We start from the raw sequence: 24,138 nt of genomic DNA, 5'->3' as shown, positions 1-24,138 counted from the left end.
GACAAAACATATTAAAGGTGCATTTATTATGTAAACAAAAATGATTAATAAGTTTTGCGTAGGATTCTTTTATTATTCTTTTGTTTTAGCAAAGCACGATATAAATTACAATTTAAAATTTACAATACTTTAAGATTTCTAAAGCTAAATTAGGTAAAGGGGTGTTGATACGGTTACAGTACATAGTGATGTTTCTTCTCTAGGGGAGGAAAATAAGACAAGAACTGATAAATTTGGCCAGAGAAGCAACAGGCTACAAGCGACAAGCCAACAGAAAGTTGACACAGAACAGCAAATCAAACAGAAATCTGCAAATGAATCATCACTGAAATTAAAACGGTTTTTCGAGCAAAACAGATATCAGATCAAAATTATGTCAGAATTACCGAAGACCGATTCAACAGCTGACTGTCAGCGTACAACTGTACCTGTAACTGGGTGGCCACAAGATCATAGACCGAAAATAGCATTTAGCACGAACGTTCTCCCAGGATCAAATCAACATGAGTTTAAACCAGGTTGGTTGCATTCAACATTTTTTAGGTGGGTGAAATCTGAACGTTTTTCAATTGTTCTACGATATTCCAATGTACCTGTACTTAAAAAAAAACTACGTATTAAAGTTGTAATACACCTTAAATGCTTATTACTTTCTTCTCTAGTAGAGGTAAATAAGTCGAACACTGGTGGGTATTACAACAAAACAGACAGACTACAAGTACATGAAAGAAATGACCAAGAAAACCAATACCAACATGAACCTGTACGTGTCACGGAATCGAAATCATCATTTTGGGCTTCTGAATCTTTATCTCCCGGACTAGTCAGAAGTCAGAGCATGAATGCATTAGAATTGTCAATGGCCGATGTAACTATAAATCAGCCTCAAAACGTATCTGTGACTGGTTGGCAAGATCATACACTGAAAAGAACGTACGGCAGGACCGTTGTCCCTAGATCTAATCAACTTGAAACAACATCAAGTAAGTTTTATGTAACACTATATCACATGTGTGATCATATGTGTACGTTCACAAGGAGAAAAACAATCTTTAAGCAAGTCCTTAAAGGTGACTTAAACCTTGCGTAAAGGTGGCTTAAAGGATATACAATCTTTAAGCCACCTTTAAGTCACATTTAAGCTGAACTTATAGGTCATTAATGTCCAAACTTCTTTAAGTCACCTTTAAAATATCTTTAGGCCACCTATAAGCATCTTTAAGTGGCATTTACGCTCCCTTAAAGTTGTCTTTACACCATCTTTTTAAAAGTACACTTTAAGTCAAGTTTGATCAAGCTAAACAGATTCATCTTGAAAGCATATATTAAATGCAAAAGCTCTTTTATATGGAAAGGGAGGTGATCAGAGTGATGATATAATTTCCAAGGATTGGGGGTGGGGGGTGTTCCAGGTTTTTTATTGTCGCTCCATTGAACACAGATTGCTATCATCAACACCGCTCCAATGGACACAGATTGCCGTTATAAAACTCTTTATTATTATATTTTTTGTTTCAAAATAATTATTGTGGTGAGCACAGTCTCTTTATCTAATGTTTGCATAAAATAAATATTTAAGTAAGTTTGTTTCCTATCATAAATTAATCGGTGAAATCTCTCTCTCTCTCTCTCTCTCTCTCTCTCTCTCTCTCTCTCTCTCTCTCTCTCTCTCTCTCTCTCTCTCTCTCTCTCTCTCTCTCTCTCTCTCTCTTAGTTCATCCGGTTATTGAACAAAACGAAAAAGTGAACCAATAATTGATGATTTAATTGAAAAATCGGTTTAAGATATGTTTTTTTTTTTCAATTTCAATTATTTCTAGGTCTAATTCTAGATCTGTTAGATGCATGTTAAAGATGAAAGGACTCTCAACAGCCTTTGTTATATCGGGCAGGATATTACTGCTTTGTTTGTCTAGACATAGTTTTGTTAGTTTGTGTATATCTAATTAGAGTCTATTGTTTGTCCAGCTTGGGAAACCCCTAGGACTAACACAGAATATACAAGATATACAAAACAGGTGTGGTGTGTCCAGGTGAACGTCAGGGTTTCTAAAGGCGCAGAAATCTTAGTATTTACGTGTATACGATAAATCTTGTAAATGAAAGTTTATTTACATTTGTAGTTCATTTTCAAAGTATTATTTCCTAACTCTGGATTTTAAAAATGTTACGACCACAAATTAAAGATACATGTATGTAAGAGTAAAATCTAGAGGCTAATTAATTACTGTATCGGTGATCATAAATGGGGGTTAATTATTTAAATATATATATAAGGGTAAATATGCCACATACCCGGCCGAGTATAGCATACAATTGTATGTACATGTATATGTATACATCATTTGCAATTGCCACATGCAGTGAATACGTCACCGGTAATTGGTAATATTGTTTGTTATAGAATCGATAGTTTAAAAACCATGCATAAAATTAAAAATTTAAACAAGTTTCATTCAATCTGTTATTCGTGATCTGTTGTAAATATATAATAATCAATATTATTTAAATAATACACACTGAAACGGCGCCGTGATCATGAAAACCGGGACATTGCGTAGAACCAATACTCTATTACACATTCCTACAGAAGTTTGACAGCCACAATAGAGATAATGTAGGGGACACGAAAAAGAATGGAAGGCGATACAGAGTCAACACCAACCACCAAAGTGGTACAGCGAAACGTGACAAACCAAGAGTCTGGATATGCGACACAGAGGACTGACAAACAGCCGGCCGGTATGTCAGAAGTCGTGTCCGCTGATGATTACAGTGGTGCACGACCTAAAGTCAAACATCCAGCAGAAGGCAAACCAAAAAGCTTTGAACTGTTTGTCCTGGACGACATTGTGAGAGGCAAACTTTTTGAATCGCCTTTGCCAAACAGTTCAACAGACATTCGCCGAACGGGACCAGCCCGGTCATAAGCCAGCCACATATGATGGTACATCTTCATAGCTTGACTTCAAGGCGTACTTTGAGGCTTGTGCTGTTGTAAATGGTTTGACGGAAGAAAGTAAAAGACTGTTTTGGCCGTGTCGTTACGTGGACATGCTCAGTTGGTGTTAGGGGACCTACCAAGTGATAAAGGTCAATACTACAGCACACTCGTCAGGTCATTAGAGGAAAGATTCTCTTCTCCAAAGCAAACGGATATCTACCGTGTTCAGCTGAAGAAACGCAGACAGAGAGCGTCAGAGTCATTATCGGGGCTACGACAGGCCATTAGAAGACAAAAAGTGTGGCCTTCGCATCAGTCCTCTTAAAGTACGTGAGACCTTGGCCTAAGATTCGTTTATTGACGCCTTTACAGATTCTGAAATAAAGATATGCATTAAACAGTCACGTCTTCAAAATATGAACGAGGAAATTCGCCTAGCTGTTAAGCTAGATGCCTACAATCGGTCGGAAAATCAGAATCAGATATCAAAAGGTCATCTACGAGTCTCAAAAACTAACAAGAATGTCTAACATGAATGTCGTGACTAATGAAATTAAACAACTGAAGGTACGAGAATCCACGTGCACTCGTTAAAATGACGACAGAAAATCAAGTGACAGACAAGTGTTTTGCTATGGATGCAACAAGGAAGGTCACATTAAGCGTAACTGTCCAAATGTGAAAAAGCGGCCAGGTGAAAATGACCATAAGAATGCTAAGAAAGGCAGACCTGTTGGAAGTGTAATGTTCAACCAGTTTGTAGACCAAATGGATCTATTGGAGTAGGATCGTCATTGGAAGAAGCTGGTTTGTAAATCAAAGTTAAGGTGAACAAAATACATGCCAAATTTGTGATCGACACCGGAGCAACACTCACATTGTATCATTGCAGAATTCAAAGCAACACATTTTAGCTGCAAATGGTGGTGAATTGTTTGTCTTGGGCAAAACAGACCTAACGTTGACCATCGATGACACGGTGTTCCACAACAATGCACTGGTAGACCAGATTAACTTTGACTGAATAATACGGTTTATGTTAGCAAATTCCTGTTCAGTTGACGTGAGTCAGAAGACGCTATTGTTAAAGCATAAAAGAATACCACTGCTGGTAGAGGGTTTGTTTTGGTTGCAATCGAATAACGGCAATCAAACATACTTCCAAGAGCTGAACCATTAACCGTAGGACAAATTTTAATGGATGACTATCGTATTCTAACGAATACTTGTTTCGTTGAACCTTTTGCATCAATACCCCAAAAAGAAGGTTTTTTTCACTGCTACACCTATTGTTTCTCCCCAAAAGGCAGTTACTGTTCGATTACTAAATGTGGGGGAAGAAACCAAGATCATCTATCGAGGAACAGTAATTGGACAGAAGAGTGAGGACAGAGTGGTTGAATTATCTTAAGTAGACATGGTTGGACAAAACAAAAAGCTAAGACCTGATCTCGTGGAGATGCTAAAGAAGACGGCAAGCCAATTGACACGAAAGCAAAAGAGAGAGGCATATACTGTCTTGGATGAGTACACTAGTTTGTTTGCTAAGTCAAAAAATTGGCGTAGCACAGAAGTAGCCCAATATTGTTACGGGAACAAATCAACAGATTACGATACCACCAAGAAGAGTGTCAGCCCACCTTACAAAGGAAATTGATAAACATTTGGATGACATGCTGGAAAGTAATTGGGCCATCTATTAGCTTATGGTTAGCACCAGTTGTGCTAGTTAAAAAGAAGGACGCCGTAACGAAGAATTTTGACCCGGTTGAAAATTGTTAAATTTTGGTTTTACATTTACCCCGTAAATTGAAATTTTGATATTGTTCATTGTAAATTTTCTGGGTGGGTGCAAAAACAAAACTTACAACATGTCAATTTGTGATTTTTGTATTTGCAACCACTCAGTTTGTTAAAACTGTGATTATCTGAATTTTTTGTTTTTACACCCATCCAGTCAATAAAAGTTTACAAACTGATGATACGCTAACATTTACTCTTTCATGAACAATGCTGTATTAACTTTATATCTTGATAGAAAATATCATTTTAGTGTTTTATTTGTGCCGTTTAATAACTTCGGATGTAACTAAATATAATCAAATCGATAATTTTTATATTTTCTGTAGGCATAAATAACTTTACTTTATGGAATCTGTAGCAAGTTAGAACCCATTTTTGGTACAAAATGACAAAAAAATAATTTTGCTTAATAATCTCTAAATTGTTTTGATTACAAAATTTTGCATAAAATTAACACAAAGTGTTTTTGTCAATATAAATTGGTAAATTGCATTTTGTGATAAAAAATAACCTATAGTCAAAAGTATATATTATTTCTTGTTTACAGAATATTATTGATATTGTGTATATAAGACAAGGGATACTTGGATAATGAACAATTCTCTGAATATGTACCATATATGATTGGAAGACATATTGTTGGTAGACATGTTCATTTACACCTATATTAACAAGCATATCACCTTCATTTATACTTGCAGAGACACAAACATAAGAATGATATTTTCATAATTCAGCCCAACTGAAAAGAACAGTAAATAAAAGGAACTGTATACACATGTAACGAGTAAATATATATGTATATGCTATTGGTATATTTTGTTTTTAAGTTTTGACTTAAAGATGGATAAAGTTTATGAAAGTTTCGTTGGTGCATGAAGATTATTCCACATGTAGACGGAACAAAGCTATTGTAATAAATAGTCCGATATAGTGGTAGACATGAAAAAAGACCATTCCACATAAGATTATATGCATGTTCAGTTTGAAAATATGATTGGACTTAATCTAACATGGATATTGGTGCTAAACCATTTAAAATCTTATAGAATAGAATTAGTTTATGTTTATCCCTTCGAGATTGTAAGGTTTCCAAACCAACTTCACTATATAAAATGCAATTCAGAGTTTTCATGATAAGTTGCCCCACACAACATCAAAATATACAACGCCATGTGTCTGCTGAATAAAGCTGTGTTGAATTGACTGAATTCTAACGATAACGGTCAATATTTTTGAACACTGGGTCAATTTTCAACCCGGGTCAATATATTTCGTTACAACGGCTCATACCGCTTCTGTATTGACTATCGCAAATTAAATAGCAACACCATTAAGGACTCATACCCTCTTTCCAGAATTGACGAGTCACTGGACCAACCAAGTGGTAGTTCCTTGTTCTCTGCATTAGATTTCTGCTCGGGATATTGGCAGGTAGAAATGGCTCAAGAGGACAAACCAAAGACCGCTTTGCAATTCGTCGAGGACTCTTCCAGTTTAATGTCATGCCGTTTTGTTTATGCCGCGCCCCAGCAACATTCGACCGCCTTATGGAAAGCATTTTTGCAGGCCTTCACTGGGACATATGTTTCGTCTAATTAGATGACATCATAATGAGAGGCAAGGCATTTGAGGAAATGCTTTTAAACCTCAGGAAAGTATTTGACAGACTGAAAGGCGCTTGATTTAAGTTAAAGGCAAATAAATGTTGTCTTTTTGCAAATAATGTTATATACCTTGGGCATGTGGTAGAACATTGGCCAGTCCATACGAATGTCAATGAAGAACGCTTTTTCCTTATGTATTTACTATCATAAGTTCATTAAAGATTTCTCCCCCATTTCCAAATGTTTGCACACGTTGACCAAGAAAGGAACGGGTTTCAAATGGACATCTGATTTTCAATCAGCCTTTGATATCTTAAAATTTAGGCCAACCAATGCGCCAATACTTGGCCATCCAGATTTCAACCACCAATTCATTTTTTACACAGACGCTAGCAATGAATCCATAGGTGCATGCTTGTCCCAAAACATTAATGGAACAGAAACGGTCCTAGCATATGCAAGTCGGACCTTGACAAAGTGTGAACACAGAACCAGAAAAGAACTACTTGCGGTTGTACACTTTGTGAAAACTTTCCGACACTACCTATGTGGAAACGAGTTTATTGTGCGAACTGACGACAGCTTATTGAAATGGCTTTTCCAGTTCAACAATCCTGAGAGACGGCTTCGTCGCTGATTGGAAATCATGAGTGCTTACAAATTTCAAACAGCACAGACCGGGAGCTCAACATAAGAATGCAGATGCATTAAGTCGTATCCAATGTCGCCTGTGTGGTTTTCAGTCAGACTGGGACAAAGACGAAATTATACCTCCAAGTGACATAAGAACAATAAGCGAGAACTAAGTAAAAGCCATAGACAGAGACGATCCAAGTTCTTCTCTTAAAGTAAACCAAGATGAGGACATTGATGTTCCTTTGATCTGGGTAAAAGAGAGTACAAGACCGACTTTAGCAAGATCAAAGGGCGTGGATATGTTCTTCAGCCATTATGGTCACAGTGGAATAGGCTGACCGTTCAAAATGACACGCTCTAAAGAAAATTTGAAAAGGATGACGAAAAAAACCCACCTACAAACATAGTGCCAATCAGCCAAAGACGAACTGTGTTAGAGTTTTGTCATGATTTGAATACAGCTGCCCATCTTGGTGAAAGCAAAACACTTGCTCAGATAAAGCAAAACTTTTACTGGCCTGGATTACAAGCCGATATACGCTAGTATATTGCTGGATGTGGAAAATGCCGTAAAAGGAAAAGTCATCAACTAAAAAAAGAAGGCACCCATGGAAATAGTCATGGGCAGGGTTGCTACTGATACTGATATATTGGTCGAATTGCCATCTACTTAAAAGAGAAACATATTTTGGTCGTCTTTGACTACTTCACGAAGAGAACCGAATGTTTTCCGATCAAGCCAAAACAGTGGCAAAGTTAATTGTTGAGGAAGTGTTTGTCCGATACGGCATACCATTTACAGTACACTCTGACCAAAGACGCCAGTACGAAACTCCACTCTTTGAATAGATGTGTAAGGTACTGCATATAAAAAAAAACACGGACAATACCGTATCACCCTCAACGTCAAGGTATGAGGAAGCGTGTCAAAAAGATGTTAGTAACAATTTTGAGCGCATATGTGAATGACCATCATTCAGATTGGGATGAACATCTGTCATATGTAATGATGGCTTGATAACGAATTAATGCTTAGAAGAGAAGTGTCAACACCACTTGCCACCACTTGACATAATGTACGAGATTCTAATATCAGTCAAATACATACCAAGAGACAATGGGAAAGAAAACACGGAAACTGTACACACTTTTGTACGTGAAACATAAAGACAACAATGGTGCGGCTGAAAAGGTACCATGACCAAAAGTTGCCTCAGCTGACTGTTGAACCAGGATCACAGGTTTATGTGTTCTTTCCCATTCGAAAAGCAGGCCAATCTCCGAAATTCATAAGGTCCTTATAAGATACTGTCAAAGCTTACAGACTTGACATACAAAGTTGAGTGTGGACCAAGAGGAAGGCAACAAGTGATACGTGTTGACAGAATGCGTCAAAAGTATTCTCAGACATTCAGGTGAAGCTTTTGATGAAGAAAGAAGTGCACCCAAAAATGGTCCAGAGTTTTTGGACATTGAAAAATTTAATGTAGAGCAGGATGAACAAAGCAATAGATTAGATGAAGAAGATGATGGCATGCTTCAGAGAAGCAGACGCAAACCTCGGTGGATGGAAGACTATGATATGTACTAGTAAAAGCAATTGCTAAGTTGTTTGTCATTTTTGTATATAATGATTCACATATGCGGGGCGCATATTTTCCTAAGAGGAAGGTAATGTGACGGATTTGGTTTTAATTTAAGTTTCGCCAAAACGTAAGACAAACCTTTTTTTAAACACCATTGGGAATATTAATGATTTCTATTTATATGTCAAAATCGTTATAGAACAGCTTGTATGCATCAATTCTGATTTCTACGGTATACTTGAAAATAAAGCAGAGAATAACAGCGGTCTATTGCCATTTATAAGACCTATATAAGGCATTTTGGAATATTTTACTGTGATCTCTCTGAGATTGTGTTCTCTTGGATGTAAGACCTGCACAAGGTATTACAAGTAGAGGACAAACATAGAAGTGCACAATACGCAGAAGTGGAGGAAACGCAAGGTTTACGCAGGAATTTTGATTATTGCTCGAAGGCAGGACAACAGTGATTTTTTTTTGCGGGAGATACCCATCGACCACATTTAATGGTTATCTAAAAAATAAGAAATCGTTATTATTATTCTTGTGGTCAACAAAAATCTGAGTTCACAGGTTAGCGGACCTGGTGCACCGCTTGGGTGTAGGACATACTCCAGTGTTAACACACAGCTCAGCTGCGTTGCACGTTACAATATATTGAAGCATAGTCTGAGATTGTTCCGTTAACTTCTGTTCACAATTGAGAAATTATTACTCCGATGGCCTTATACGTGTAGTTTAAAGATTGAACTGCACCCAAACATGCACAACGAAGAATTCTGCAGGGTTTATTGTTAACGTCTTGACTTCAATCATTCATTCACTTTCTGTTTACCACGAAATACAAATAAGATAGAAATAATAACAAAATATAAGCGTAAACAAAACACCAATCAAACGTACTTATCAAGCAGTATCTTTGCCCATTCTGCGTGAGATTGAAGACGAAGTCGACATTTTACTTCCATCCAGCGATCATGCTTGTTACCGATGTACATATTGTTTCTCTTATTATTTTTTGCATTTATTCCAGTCCGTCGTCATGTTCTTCCCGAATCAGCCAAAGTCGGCTTTCTCTCTCGCTTCCAACTTGTCGTGTCCGACATCTTTTGTGTTTACCAGAAATATTGCGCTTGCGCATTTGATGTGCCAAATAAGTTCAACTCAAAGGTTATTGCATACGGAAAAAAAAATGTTGAAGAAATTAAGGTACGGGGAAAACCTTATTTTTTATTGTTTAACAATTTTTACTTTCACTGTCAAAAATACATCATATTATGAGTTTAAACGATAAAATCATTTAAAAGGATCATATTTGACCAAATTCTCGATTAAATTTTAGGGATAAAAAAATGACAATATTAATAATTAATTTTGGCAGATTGTATTGATTTACCAATTTAAAATTGAGTTTTCAAATCTTTTTTAACAATACAAATAATTTGTTTTCAAGAATTATATCTTTCTTTTTTAAGCTAACTTCAATCAAATATAATTTTAGTTATTCATTTATTCATTATATTTGTCAGAGTGAAAATGCATAAATTAGCATATTAGTGCAAAGCAATGCCTTGTAATGCCAGCATTACACTCGATTTTGGAAAGTACATGTAATGCATTATATAAATATATATATATATATATATATTGAAATGTTAAATTTGTGGCATTACATATAACTAGCATTACTTTGAAAACATGTAATGCATTGCAATGCATTATCATAACCTTAAGCATTACACCAAGCTTGGGCACAGGAATGCACTCGACCTAAATATTCTTTTAATCACGCTATACCACCGACCTCGTGATACGTTGTGCAGTGAGGTAGGTGGTACTTTTTATATCCTGTGAAAAATTAAGAGCATCTGTCTTTCATAAAAGATGGGATTCGCCAAACCTTATCCAAACTTAATTTTTTTTTGCACAAGTAGGTATCCTATACTTTTCTTTACCCCCCCCCCCCCCCCGCAAAAAATAAATAAAACAAATTACTAATTCAGCGCATGCAGTAACCAAAACACAAATGATGCATAATTATTTGTTTCCCATTTATAGTTTCTAAGAGATAATGCGGGCGATTCATCATAACCATTATATTCCTTTTTTTTTTTAAAGAAACAAAACCAGAAACACCATGTTTAAGTTATCATTTGCATATGGTAACGATGAAATATATATTTAAAATAAATTAGGATTAGGTGCTAGAATGACATGTCGCCTATTTAAAACCAGTTATCGCTTTAAAAGTCATCTCCCCTTACGGGATTACTTGTACGCTTAAAATGTGCACTAATTTTAGAGACCTTCCTGATTTACAAATGAAATGCAAACTGACAAGGACAATTTAAACGGCTTTATATATATATTTTTAAATTAGTATAGTTTTCTTCATTTTTCCAGTTGCTTAATGAAAAATTGTGCTCATTTGTTGAGAAATGAATGATTTATTATTTTAATTTTAATCGTAATTTACAAGAACCCGCTATATTTAAAAAACAAGTATAGCCAGTTGTCTTAAAATTTACATAATTAACGGACTCTTTACCTGAATATGCATTGATTTACACGAGAAAATGACAATAACAAACCGACAACCATCTCAAAAATCCATAAAACGAAATAAAATTCAAAGCAAAGCCACACAGATCTCCACGTATCGATAATTTTGAATAAGTAGGTATGTTACTTACGTCGAACTTTTGTTGTTTTGCCATTGTCTTTTAGTATCAAATTACTATGGATGTTTCTTGTCTTAAAGACGCCCAAGTGACACTGAAAAGTCACGCGACAGTCAAATTAAGCCATAGTAACATTTAGGTGACCATTTCGTTGCAGAATCATTTAAAAAATAGTTCAGAAATCCATCATGCGGAAAAAATAAAGCTAAGACAAACGGGTCCCTTTTACTGTTGTTTAAAATCATAATGTTACCTGAACTGTCCTGCCATTTTCAGTAATGTATTAAATATCTGTATATCGACTATAATACTGTTTTTGTATACAAATCAGAGGAATGTACACTCCTAAATTGGAAGTATTGTTATGTAAAAATTAGCTATGCATGTACAAGCCACATGGCCCAGTTTGATGTTGAGTTATTTTGCCTTTTAAATTACGTTGTAGTCCTTGTTTTACTTGAAAGTAACATGGTACAATCACCGGTTGGCCAAAGGTACACCCACTTGTGGATAGGCGATCTCAACACATTTAGATTTTTTCCCCTGATACTTCAATCATTTAGTTCGTTTATAGTTGCATTTTATCCAAATCAACACCGAATTAAATGATGGCAAGCTACTCCGCGCTGTCGACCAAAACCATTTTTTGAGACTTTTAAGAGGCATGTTGTTTTTTAAAAAACTTTTGATATTTTAAAAACGACTTTAATTAAATGGCATATTGAAGTGGCGTACAAAATACTGACTCCATCGTAATTGAAGATTTTGATATGTGTTTTTAAAAAAACCCTGTAAATATATATTTATATCTAAAAATCTTTCTAGGAAGTTTGGACAATTTTCATACTGAGCCGTGCTAACGTTTCACGAACCTTTCATGCAGTAAATCTTTTTATCATATGTCTATCTCAATATGCGGTGGATATCACTTATGGGATATTACATTGTGTGTTCTAACGTGACGTTAATTAATTTTCATGGAAGTCAAGATAATAAAATCCCTGAAATTACCTTATTTCATGCCAGATAGATAGATAGATATATAGATATATAAATATATTAGATATATATTTTTAGATATGACCCCTTTATATGAGACATTAAATGTATGTATATTTGTATGCAAAGTTTTGGAAAGATGGCAAGGCTGATACTTTAATTTTTTTCAATTCCGTAATACTTTGATTACTCCAAAAGTTTGAAACAATTTTAACATTGGCTGTTGTGTTTATAATGTATGGTGTCTGAAGCCATCAGTTAATCACGTTTTTCTTTGTCTTCGATATTACTACTTGTATTTAACTATATACTGTATTAAAATCATAATTAATTAATAGTCCAAACTATTAATATTTGTTTGATTTTTTTTGAAATACTCAATATCCATACCAATTATTGCAATGATTTCTGGAAAATTATCATTTCTGTTTATTAAGAAAAATGGCTGTGGCATGGGTCACAAAAGAAATAAATTAATATTTTATTTCCCATCTTTATATCCAAGTGGTTTTCACATGATAGACATTACTAGTATTTCAGGTTTCGATGTCATCCTTCTTAAGAAAGAAGCCATTTCTGGTTTTCAACTTGCCAAAAGTAAATTTGATTAAATGTGCATTAATTCAAGATTGAAAAGAATCAATGCAAAATATCATATTGTTTTTCTTTTTTAATTTCACAAAACTTGGCATAGAAAATTTAATGAAAGTTTAAAATCTAACAAGGTCATTATTTAGGGCAGAAGGTTGGCGTATATGAAAAAAAATGTTTTTGCTATTCAAAATTACCGTAGATCCATGGGTCTTTAAAGCATTTTTAATAATATGTATAGACAATAACATTGATGTTGAATTTATTCAACCAATTTGAATTAATAATAATATACTTATGTTTTAGAATATGTTTTTAAGATATGCTGCTTATCAAATTACATTTTTATTAGCTTTTTAAGCGCTCATTATACAAGTAGTTTTAATGTGTAAAGATCACTTAAATAGGATTTTCTCTTCATTAGTTGGTCAATGTAGAAGCTTTTTTGGCAATTAATATATGTTTATATTATTTAATTTTGGTTTTACGCCTCATTTGATTGGCTGATACAGATGGAGGGACATGTATTATGTTGTATAACATACCTTTGTATGGGGATACACCCCCCTGAAAACATCCATTCGGAACTTTTTTTTTTTTACATGTAAATCTTACATATTCACTTGCATGCACGTGTATACCAGAGTGAATACATAGAATATGACTAAGTTTATTTGATTTGCATAATATTAAAAAAATAATATAAATTTAAAATGAAATGTTAATAATTTAATTTAATTAATTTAAAATCATCTTCCTTTTCCAATATTTCTAAACTGTTAACAAGAATTAATTATTTCTCAAAAATGGAACTGAAACAACTTTAAGACATAAAAGAATAAATTTCTACGAAAGAAGCACAATACTAGAGAGGACATTTTATCAAGGTATGTAAAGGAAAAAAATCAATAAATTTTATACCTAGGGTATAACGTAAAAATAAACGCCTTATTTACTAAAACATTAAATTATAACACAGAATGGAAATTGCACCCAAATCTGTCTTTTCAAAGGACTTTACTTGGTTATCTCGGTTTAAGGTGGTGTTGTGATTAAGTTTTAATATTCTGATGCCTAATTAGAAACATTTTTTCGCAAACCCGCGTATAAAACCCCAAATAAAATTTTGCCGCCACCCCTCGCTTCGTTCTAATCTGATTCAACTATAACTAAGGATATTAACGATACCGTATAACCGGTAATTTTAACGATGATATAATTGTTGCTTTTTTTTGCGATATCTTTTAAACCGCAAACAATTGAATACATTCATTCCATTTCATTGAATTCATTTTCTTTAGCAAACTGTTTAAATTGCAATAAATGAATGACGCAAATTCAAAATGTAACAGATTTTCCCCATTGTCGCAAATTTTGTAAAACGCGGAGAAAAGGGATATACGGTTTAAAAGATATTTTATTATTCTATCATTTCATTGAAGAATTAAAACGACATATTTTAAACAGATGTCTACATAACTGCGGATAACTACAATTATATTTATCATTCTTTTCGTTGATGAAAATGATAGCGACCTTGACCTAACCTTTATGTAAAAACAAGAACGTCATTTTTTTAACACTTATAGAATCATTAGGTTATATTATATGTTTGGCTGTGACAAAGTTTCATGAATTTCTTTATTTAAGAAGTATGTCTAATAACGAAAAGGATTCTTCTTTAAATCAATATTGGAAAAATCTTATCTCATAATTTGTGTGTGATGAATACAATTTAGAAAATGTCTTCCTTCCTTATAGGTTGTTTTAAAAAAAAGTGAAAATAAGGACCAATAAATTGCCCTTTAAGGCAAATTCAAATTTGTTTAAATGGTCTTTAAGCTGCCTTATTTACGCTTTCTTTTAGCCACCTTTGGCACCTATAAACAACCTTCAAGCAGCAAATATATTCTTCAGGATGGCTGAAATATTCTCTCACTGCTACCTTCAACTATCTATAAGCTATTTTTAAGAATAACATTAGAAAAGTTATTCACTCTGTGCTATGATATGCCGAACTGCAGACTATGAATTTTGATAAATGTAAAGGCAACAAAATTTAGCAATTTGCTGGCAAACATTGTAACGAACTCTTATTCCCTATATCTCTCTGTGGTTCTATTTATAGTTATTTTGGTTTTACCAATCTATTTCCTGTATTTTGCTCCATATTAACTTAACATAAACACAATCTTCAGTATTTTTTATATTTTTTTAATAATAAAATTAAAAAAAAAACCTAAAAACAATCTGTTACGGTTACGATGCATATTGTATTTCCCTTTAGGAGAGGTGAATAAGACAAAAACTAATGGATAAGACAACAGAAGCGGCAGGCTACAAAGACAAAAAAATATCGGCCAGGCTTTCCTCTAGCGTTGCTTGATAATAAACCATTGCGTAATTTTAATAAGATGGAGAACTATCCTGAGATATCATTTCATAATAATGTCAGTATATGATATATTACAATTGCTCTGCCTTGCAACATCGCATACCCTAGAACTTGTATGAAATGTGCAATAATTTGTAGCGAACCTTTTTTTCCGATGTTTTGCTTTGGTTTTATATACAGTAACTTTGATGATTTAGCAAAGAATAGTTTGCATTTTATTAAAGATAAGAAAGGAATCTTCTCGTTATCAAACATTCTTCTTACAATAATAATTCATGTAATTTTGATACATTAAAACAGATCATATGAACAACTGATTTTATCAGTTTAATTAAATTTGACCCTCCTCGTTTTTTCATAAAGACCAGGTCAAGGTCACTACCTTTTATCTCAACTCAAAGGATGATAGAAATAGATGTAGTTCTATGCAGTTATGAAGACATCTGTTTTAAGATAAAAGTATTTTACTCTGCAATTAAATGATAGATTATCACAATGTCTATCAGCTTATGCTACTAAATTGGAATAAATATACAAACTAAAATGAATATTAATTAGCCCGCATTTCCTCCAATCTTCTTAAATTTTGAAGATAATTAAATTATTTCTTTATCTGTCCAGTATTAAAATATTTCTGATTTTTAAGTATTCTAAAGACTTTATATAAAGATATACTGTACCGATCAGACCCAACTTAACAGAAAGTAATCCCAATCGGTACTGTAAATAAAGAAAAAAGCTAATATATTAACCATTAACCAAAAAAGCTAATATATTAACCATCTAATAAAAGAGAAAACCTGGTTTTAGTAATTTAATAATAAAATTAAAAAAAAACCTAAAAACAATCTGTTACGGTTACGATGCATATTGTATTTCCCTTTAGGAGAGGTGAATAAGACAAAAACTAATGGATAAGACAACAGAAGCGACAGGCTACAAAGACAAAAAAATATCGGCCAGGCTTTCCTCTAGCGTTGCTTGATAATAAACCATTGCGTAATTTTAATAAGATGGAGAACTATCCTGAGATATCATTTCATAATAATGTCAGTATATGATATATTACAATTGCTCTGCCTTGCAACATCGCATACCCTAGAACTTGTATGAAATGTGCAATAATTTGTAGCGAACCTTTTTTTCCGATGTTTTGCTTTGGTTTTATATACAGTAACTTTGATGATTTAGCAAAGAATAGTTTGCATTTTATTAAAGATAAGGAAGGAATCTTCTCGTTATCAAACATTCTTCTTACAATAATAATTCATGTAATTTTGATATATTAAAACAGATCATATGAACAACTGATTTTATCAGTTTAATTAAATTTGACCCTCCTCGTTTTTTCATAAAGACCAGGTCAAGGTCACTACCTTTTATCTCAACTCAAAGGATGATAAAAATAGATGTAGTTCTATGCAGTTATGAAGACATCTGTTTTAAGATAAAAGTATTTTATTCTGCAATTAAATGATAGATTATCACAATGTCTATCAGCTTATGCTACTAAATTGGAATAAATATACAAACTAAAATGAATATTAATTAGCCCGCATTTCCTCCAATCTTCTTAAATTTTGAAGATAATTAAATTATTTCTTTATCTGTCCAGTATTAAAATATTTCTGATTTTTAAGTATTCTAAAGACTTTATATAAAGATATACTGTACCGATCAGACCCAACTTAACAGAAAGTAATCCCAATCGGTACTGTAAATAAAGAAAAAAGCTAATATATTAACCATTAACCAAAAAAGCTTATATATTAACCATCTAATAAAAGAGAAAACCTGGTTTTAGTAATTTTTTCACATCAATTAATGTATAAAATTGGCGCTTGAAAAGGCTTATTAAAAGTAATTTGATAGGCAAATCGTATTTTTAAAACAAATTCCCAACACAGGATGAAGCTCTGCAATTTAGCCAACTGAATGATAACGGAATGGTCTGGAAAGGTGACTGAATGGCACAACTATGTCAAATAGTATATTATATCAATATTATATCAAACCACTTTAAAACCGCATGTTTCCTTTACATAGTCTGCTGTTAATGCTAGACGTACAAAATTCATTCATATTTAAAACCAGTATAACAAAATCGGCTGTTTTAAAGCTTCATTTTAAGTAAAAGACTATTTATAAACTAGTGGTTTGGAGACTCTCCCTGCTACGTGTAAACAACTGAATTAAAAAATTTTAATGCATGTAAAACCAGCTTGGCGCAGGTGAAAGATGAACACACTTTTAGAATATTTTACGCAAAATTGGTAGAGAATATGAGTACCAATGTGAATCGTGCTTGGGAAACCTACGGATTTACCGCAATGTTTTGTAAATCGCTTTTGATTAGTAAAAATGTGCATTATTTTGATAATTTTGTGGAATATTTCAACAATATCTTCCATAAACGAAATATCCTTTTCTTTCCCGAGCAAGAACTTCAAAGTATATGACTTAAAAAGGATTTTTTAAAAAGATATGTATGATTTAATGTCATTAATCACCTCCGGCGATGCAATTTAAATAGATCGTTTGCAATAATAGGACTCGCCCGTCACGTGATTACAAAGAACATATGACGTCACAAAAATGCATCAAATATAATGTTTAACATCGGTGTTAATAAATGTAACATAAATTTTTAGAAATACTCCCGGTAAAAGTATTTTTGCGATGATTCAAATATTATCGTTTTTCAGCCGTATTCTAGCATCGGGACGCCTTAACACTGCTGCGTATTTCTAAGCCAAGTTGTATGGTTGCAAATAAAAAAAAAATATACTATTTGAATTTAATTTTATCTTTATTTATTTGACAAATAATCATACGAAGATTCCCAAGTCGAAAATCAGAAAAGACTCCATCGTAAAACGGGACATAGCACTGTAATATTGAAAATGTGTTATGGTAATGACAGGTGATTATATAAACTTTCAATACTGTTACAATGCTTACTGTTTTCTTGTCAAGAAGAGAAGAATAATGAAGCTGGTGGATATGGCGAAAGAACGGACATACTACAACGACAAGAAAGCCAGGACCCAGAAAAGCAGGACCAACATGAAGCTGCATATGTCAAGGAATTTCAATCATCATTGTACACTTCAAGTTTCTTGTCCTCCGGGCTAAACAGCAATCAGTACAGTAATGCGTCAGCATTGCCAAAGACCGATACAACTCAAAATCAACTCCTAAATCTACCCGTGACTTGCAATTGGGGGCCACAAAATCATACTCTTAAAAGAGCGAACAGCATGACATTTTTCCCTGGATCTAATTATTATGAATCAACGTCAAGTAAGTTAAACGTAACATTCATTGTAACACGTAACATTGTCTGAAATGATAACATGTACGTTACTGAGAAATATCTAAAATGGAAGGACATCATTGATTTTTTTTCTAAAAAAATGTTTATATGTGGTACACACATCTTAATAACGACGGACATATTTTGTTCTGAAAATGAATCATCGCATACTTTTTAAAGAAGATAACTATTCCCAGATATATTAAGACCAAAAAAATATATCTCTTTCTCTCTGTCTCTGTCTCCCTGTCTCTCTCTCTCTCTCTCTCCTTTTCTCTTTCTCTTTCTCTTTTGCTCTTTCTGTATTTCTTTCTCGCTTTCTCTTCGGTTTTACGGTATGCAAATCAAAACAATTTTATTAACATGATATAAAATTTTGGTTGACTGACCGCTTCCTCCTTTTGTGAACGTTTGCATTTTAAATATAGTGTTCAGACGGTAAAGTATGCAACAATCTATGTACAATATCAATTCATTTATTTTCAGAATATAATATATGACAGCAATACCCAATTTCAGCCAGATCAAACGCATTTATACTTGTGTAGTAAAGGCAACAAGATTTATCGAGTTGCTGACAAAACATATTAAAGGTGCAATATAAAAATTGTGATATGTTAAGTTCTGCGTAGGATTCATTTATCGTAGCATATGTGAATATCCATGTCATAGTTTGTATTCTGTTTTAGCAGTTAATATAAATTACAATTGAATGTTTACAATACTTTAAGGTATCTAAAGCTAAATTAGGTAAAGGGGTGTTGATACGGTTACAGTACATAGTGATGTTTCTTCTCTAGGGGAGGAAAATAAGACAAGAACTGATAAATTTGGACAGAGAAACAACAAGCTACCAAGACAACAGAGAGATGACCCAGAACAGCAAATCAAACAAAAATCTGAAAATATCAAGGAAAATCTACTGAAATTGAAATCAGAATGGTTGTCCTCCGAGCAAAACAGATGTCAGCGCATGAATGTGTCAGAATTACCAAAGACCGATTCAACAGCTATAAGTCAGCTTCCCACTGTACCTGAAACTGGGTGGCCACAAGAACAGAGACTGAAAAGAACACCAAGCTGGAACGTTCTCCTAAGATCAAATCGGCATGAGTCAAAACCAGGTTGGTTGCATTTAATTTTTTTTAGGTTGGTAGGTGGGGTGAAATGTAAACGTTTTTAATTGTTCTTCCTTCCTTATGAAAAATCTAGCATGAAATATTCCTAGATTTTGAATTAAAGTAGGGTTAGTATGGACGGAAGTATATAGTGATTTGGTAAAGAATATATTTTGCGTAAATAATGTTCCTATGTTCTAGACCTGAACAGTAATTTTAACAAACAACGTACAAAACCAATATTCCCCCCCCAAAAAATCAAAACAAAAACAAAACATGAGCATTTTATGAACAACAGAGGAGGTCTTTGCTTTAAGAAAACCGTTGCGGTTTTTTATTACATCCAGAATTTTAACTTTCCACTAATATTTTTAAAGAAAAACAAAGAATGTCTCATTCTCTCTCTCTCTCTCTTTCTCTCTCTCTCAACATGTATAATATGTATTATTTTTCTAACGAAATTGTGTGGATGCTATGTTTAAATGAATTTTTTTTTTAAAACACTATTGATTTTTTCCAGATTTGTAGTCTGTATTTTAGCAAAACTCGACAAAAATTACAACATATCAAATTTAAGGAGATGATTGCAAGGGTCCTTGAAAAATTCTATCCAATCAATTTTTCTCCTTTTTACATATTTTTTACCTTATATTAGTAGGTACATTTTGAGAAAATTTCAAGTATAATTATCGTTGATTTAGGGGCCATATGGTTGCCATAGCAACCACAATTCCAGTATTTTATTTTAATTGGGTTATGATTAAATACGCCAGGTAAAAAAATTATGAATTACAAAAGCAAGCAATAACCATCAATTATTATTTAATACCATTCACAGTAAATAGAAACATAACTTTCATTCAAAATTAATCATACAAATTACAATGCCACTGCCTTGTATAATATGTACACATCATAATTTGAAGACTATTTCATAGTCTGGAGGCATGTTTTTTGATCCTCAAAAATTTAATAACCAATCAAACTTCTTAATTTTAATAAATGTTATAAAACATATCTGTAGTAACATAAATACAAACTAGAGTCGAGCTCGTTGCAAGCAACGATTAGGTTTTCCGTCGTAGCTGCGTCACACTTGTGACGTATTACAAAATATTTATAGCTGACCATAGTACAATATAAGATGTGTAAACACTGAGAAACAAAGTATTATATTTCTGTGACCGCGTAGATTTTACGGTGATAGAGAATTCGTCTGGATCTGCATCGGTCGTGTGCAGTACGAACGGGGTGAGGGCATGTTGGCGTAAAGTGTATAAGGTATAAGGTTGTGGCGCGCTGTGGGCCGTAAGCTAAAACGAAGGGTAGGTTTGCCGTATTCCCGAAGGTCCACCAGTATACAGTTCCAGAGAAATAAACATGCAATTGATGCAGGATTTCACATTATTGGACGAGACTCAACGATGGCAACATTATAACAATTTAACAGACAGATATGTTACAAACAATTCGGATATGGCCAGTAGTGGCCTCCGGACTCAAGACTCTGGGAGAGTCGGACGTGGCCGGGGCTGGCCGCCGTATTCCAGACTGCGCATTGACAATTGTACATAACTATTTTAAAGAATCTTAACAATGAGTATAAATTGACAGGTAATGATATAAGTAAGCTGAGTGAAAGGCTCACAGATATAAAATAATTAAATAAACTCAATGAGTCTTTGATGTCCAAGAAATAAAAATCTGATAATTGCACAATGTTGTTTTAAGAGATTAACAGTCCTTGAGACATGACACTCTGTCTCTTTGAAATCACATATAAAGTCTGAAAAGTGTCAATCACTAGAAAAAAAAGTAACTTTGTAAGAAATAAACTGTGAGAAAAAATTACGAATTTTACAAGTAAAGTCAAAAAAAAAATTTAAAATTGAACACTGCATTTTGCACGATGATATTACATGTTTATAAGCAAATACAGATCTTAACACCTTGTCTCTAGTTTGATACGCCGCATTTTATTCACAGAGTGGGACTGTGGTTATGCCCGGTACGAAGGTAAAAAGACCATTGGCAAAAGTTTTACACGCATTTTTATCGAACGCAAGCGCCAATGAATCTCTTAGTATATATGCGGAGATTTTGGAAATTTTAAAAGGGGTTTTGAAGAATAATTTTGTATTTCGAGGAGGGGGAACATGCGCGGATCAGAAAATTTTTCCGGGTAGGGGTTGAAAAGTCAGACGGTTATTTGAGTTTGCCAAGGGATGTCCGAGGCATATTTGGTAAGTTTATAATAATGTACACGTAATTGAAAGAAATTTAGCTGGGGGGGGGGGGGGGGGGGGGGAGGCCTTCCCCTTCTAGATCCGCGCACGGAGAAGACCGATGCCGGTAATTTTACTATAATTTTAACCATTTTTAATTATTCATGTTCATAATTATCAAAAAAACCAAAATTACATTTCAAAGCAGTTAAAACTTAAGATACGAATCATTTAGTCTCGGTGAGTAATGCGTCCGCGTACGAAAATAATGGCAATTTTCAAGAAATTCGGATGGACGATCTGTGTCCTAGGTCGTCCATCCGATTCTTTTTCTGACTAAAAGCTACAGACCTGCAGTTATAAAATTGTCAAACTCTTATTGATTATGTCAATTTGTTTGTCTCAAAGAATCATTTTTTAAATCAATAAAGTTTCACCTTAAAAAAAAGAAAGAAATCGGGCACAATTTTCAATGTTAGCATTTTACAATTTTATGGTCTAATAAAATTTCAAGAAACAACTTTTCATTACTTTATCCGAAATATTGCATGAAAAAAAAATTACATCGCATTTTTTAAATTACAAAAGGATATTCAAAATGAACTTGGATTAACCGCTTACAAACAGGCAGAAAGAGAGACTGAGAACAAATTACTTCTCTTTTTTTTTCATCAAAAGAAATTCAAAAATAAATCAAAATATATTTTTTCTTTGTATGCGTTAATGAAAATGAAAATGTAGATCAGCAAGAGGTTCTTTGTCGTGCAAGCACCTACTTACATATATAATGTAACATATTGTTACACGGGTCTACAACGATGACATATATCGAAAAGGCAATATTGTGGGTGAAGGATGAATGTGTAGTTTGTTTTTGAAGTTTATTTTTGATACATGTAATTATATTTATCTGGATCGGTTATGTTTGTTAGTTTGTTTTGCTTATTAAAGAGGGGAATAAAGAAATGAGTAATTTCCAAGCACGTAGCATTGTTTTTGAAAGTGGGGGGGGGGGGGCAAACTCATCCAACAAACAACAAATCTTGACATGCAAAAAAAGAATTTTTTTTTTTAGAATTTTCCAAAATTTTCAAAATTTCAATCATAATTTCATGATTTTCATACCATTTTTTTTCATGCTACAAAAATGGGGGGGGGGGGGGGGGGGAGGGGGGCAACTCCATGATAATTCAATTTTTTATGTAAATTTAAAACAAATATTTGCTGCGAGAAAAAGTGGGGAGAGGACATCTTTATGTCATATAACATGTGAAACTGATTTCATTCCACCCACAAGCTTGAAATAATGAAATAATGAAATAAATTAAATGAAAACAATATAAATAGACGTCATAAATCCCATATCAAACGACATATAACCACTTAATTCTGCGCGTCTTTTTAATGAATTTATTAACAGCGGCAAATTCAACAATGTATTTTTAAAGGTAATGTTAGCTGCAAGTCTGTAGACCTTGTATGAAAAATTTCGGATGGTAGTCAATTTTTCCGGGATACAGACCGAGCGGTACATATATGCAGTTAAGGTAACTAAGAATGATTCCAATAAAATACTTTGTTGACTAATGCAAGCTTTTAAGAAAGCAATATTTATATTTGTTTAAAATATAACACCCAAATACTTCGTCTTACATTCGCTATTTGTAGAACAAGCAGAACCAGTATCAGTCTGACCGGCCTCACCATATACATTGTTGGAATTTAATTGTCCTAGCATTGCATTGCTCTGCATGTACACAATTTCTTTTAAAAATTAAACACTTAAAGTGTTCATCTATATGGCTACACATAACGTACACACGTGATTCAAAATAACCAACACGGAAAACGGTAAAGAATTAAGTCATTGAGTCTACATTTTATAGAACTTGTAAAAAAAACACATTGCGGGTCTGAATGTTTGTTGATATGTCAATCTATCAATATACAGTTTGTTAATTATTTTCGATTGCTAAGGCTACAGCGTATTTGATGAACATTGAACAACATTTTTTCCATGCCACTTTTTTCCATGGAAGATAGCGAATGTATACAAGTATAAAGCATTTATAAAATTTATTTAATTACCTCTTTAGAATTGTGTATGGAATAAATAATTCATAAGTTGCTGCTGAAGGTTTTTTGGTATTTTCGTTTGTAGATGTTTTGCAAGTAAAAAACCTGAAACGCGGGGCAAGTCATAATTAATATCCCTGATAACCGTAACTTCAAACGAG

The sequence above is a fragment of the Magallana gigas genome, chromosome 10, assembly GCF_963853765.1.
Source record: "Magallana gigas chromosome 10, xbMagGiga1.1, whole genome shotgun sequence".
In the NCBI taxonomy this organism is placed as follows: domain Eukaryota; kingdom Metazoa; phylum Mollusca; class Bivalvia; order Ostreida; family Ostreidae; genus Magallana; species Magallana gigas.
The sequence above is the reverse complement of the archived record's forward strand: the minus strand, read 5'-3'. Positions refer to the sequence as shown.